We start from the raw sequence: 2,561 nt of genomic DNA, 5'->3' as shown, positions 1-2,561 counted from the left end.
TAATAATAATAATAATAATAATAATAATAATAATAATAATAAAGTTGGAAGGGACCTTGGAGGTCATCTAGTCCAACCCCCTGCTCAGGCAGGAAACCCTATACCATTTCAGACAAATGGCTGTCCAGTCTCTTCTTAAAAACTTCCAGTGTTGGAGCATTCACCGCTTCTGGAGGCAGGTTGTTCCACTGGTTAATTGCTCTCACTGACAGGAAGTTTCTCCTTAGTTCTAGGTTGCTTCTCTCCTTGATTAGTTTCCATCTGTTGCTTCTTGTCCTACCTTCAGGCGCTTTGGAGAATAGCTTGATTCCCTCTTCTTTGTGGCAAGAAGATATTGGAACATTGCTATCATGTCCCCTCTCGTCCTTCTCTTCGTTAAACTACACATACCCAATTCCAGCAACCATTCCTTATATGTTTTAGCCTCCAGTCCCCTAATCATCTTTGTTGAACTCAGTTGGCTTACTCTTTTGTAGAATTGCACTGCAGTAGATGATACAAGTCTGATCATTATTTGCTGAAACTAGTGGATATACAAATATTTACTCACATAGCTAGTTTTCTCTCCTGGCCAATAGTAGCTATTTGTTTATAGCCCACACTTTTCAGGATTAAATCCAAAGTTTGATTGATGTTTGTAATGGCCTACAACATTTTAAAAGATGTCTATTAATTTTGGGAAGTCACTGAGGTTACTTCCAAAGAAGGAGGCCCATGATGAATCATTTTAAAGTGGGGAAATTCTCCCTCAGGAAAAGTCTATGAAAGAGAGGAGAGAGGAGAGAATGGACATCAATATCTTACTGACAGTGGTGGGATTCAAATATGTGAACAACTGGTTCTCTGTGTGGATGCCGCTTCCGGAAGTCCGTTCTGGGCCTGGGCAACAAAAAATTAGCTACCGGTTCTGCCGAACTGATGCGAACTGGCTAAATCTCAACACTGCTTACTGACATGTTTTTGTAGAATTATGGAGCTGGGAGATTCATGACTTGGATTGACCTTGAATGTATAGGGAAATCATCCTTTATTGAAGTGAATTAAAGCACAATTAGTACGGATTCCTTCTCTTAATTGTCCTGAAAGAAGGATGGCTTAAGCGAACACTTAGCTAGAAACATTCATATGTGCATCCTTTGAGGAACAGATGTAAAATGGATCAGTGTACATAAAAATTTATCCTAAGAAGAAATGTGGATTGTAGGTGTCCTATCTTTTGGTGGAATTGGCAAGACTGTGGGTGTTCTATTGTCTAGGTATTAATGGGGATTTAGAAATGGATTTCTAAATTAGTATTCGGGATAGCTTTGGAAGCAAACAGACCCCCCCCCCATACACACCCAAGGGGACAAAATGGATATGGATGCTGCAGATGAAGAAGTTTCTCTAGTGCCCTGTGAATCACAGAAATATCATAGGTAGTAGTGTGTGTGTGTGTGTGTGTATGAGATAGATAGATAGATAGATAGATAGATAGATAGATAGATAGATAGATAGATAGATAGATAGATAGAGAGAGAGAGAGAGAGAGAGAGAGAGAGAGAGAGAGAGAGAGAGAGAGAGAGAGAGAGAGACTGTTGCACAGAATATTTTAATACTGCAGTTACATTGCAATACAAAGGAATAGATATATACCTGTGTATATCTGCGTGTATATTTATATCTACTGCATATCTTTATAATCTTTATTTACATTATTCATGACTTGGATTGACCTTGAATGTATAGGGAAATCATCCTTTTATACTGCCAATATATACTTATTTTTGTAGAGAATAGTTCTACCAAAACATTGTACTAATTTCCAATCTGTCATGTGCATGACTGCATGAACTAAACTTTTCACATGAATCTGAAAATGATCTGCTTTATTCACTGGGCCTATAATATTTTAATTTCATACCTCTTTTCCCCCCTCTGGTTAGTAGTTAGCAGATTGTATACAGGGTACAGGTTTTCAGGACTATGTCCTGAATTTTTCTCATGATTTGGAAATATTTCTAAGTTGCAACTATATATATTTAGTGGAATTGCTTGTGGACAAGAGGGTATGAACTATTTTAAAGGGTGAAAAAATTCCCCTTGAAGAAATTGTGGAAGTAGATTGGAAAATTGGAGAAAGGATATCAATATCTAACTTACTATTTTTCATAGAAGTATGAAGCTGGGGAGTCTTGCAAAGAGTCATGGCTTAGATGGACCTTAGTTGGCTACAGGAATCATCATTCATTATCCTAAATATGAACCCAATTCCTTTTGCCTTATTAGTTATACTGTTGTTAACTACTACTTTATATGGTAGATTTCCTTGCTTTTTCAAATCTAAAACAAATTCATTTCCTTAGAACTTACTCCTACTACTGCTAGTATTAATATGTAATAACGTGTTACATATATACTGTATACAATATTCTACAAGAAAATGCTTCTTCTATACATCTGTGAGGCATGGGGAAGATAGTTACACATTGGCTCACCAAAGTTATTTAATGCCAGTTTAACAAAAGAAGCTTCAATGAGAATTGGTAAGCTAATAATAATAATAATAATAATAATAATAA

This window comes from Protobothrops mucrosquamatus, unplaced genomic scaffold (genome assembly GCF_001527695.2).
Source record: "Protobothrops mucrosquamatus isolate PMUCROS unplaced genomic scaffold, P.Mucros_1.0 scaffold1441, whole genome shotgun sequence".
Taxonomy (NCBI): domain Eukaryota; kingdom Metazoa; phylum Chordata; class Lepidosauria; order Squamata; family Viperidae; genus Protobothrops; species Protobothrops mucrosquamatus.
This window is presented reverse-complemented; position numbering follows the sequence as displayed.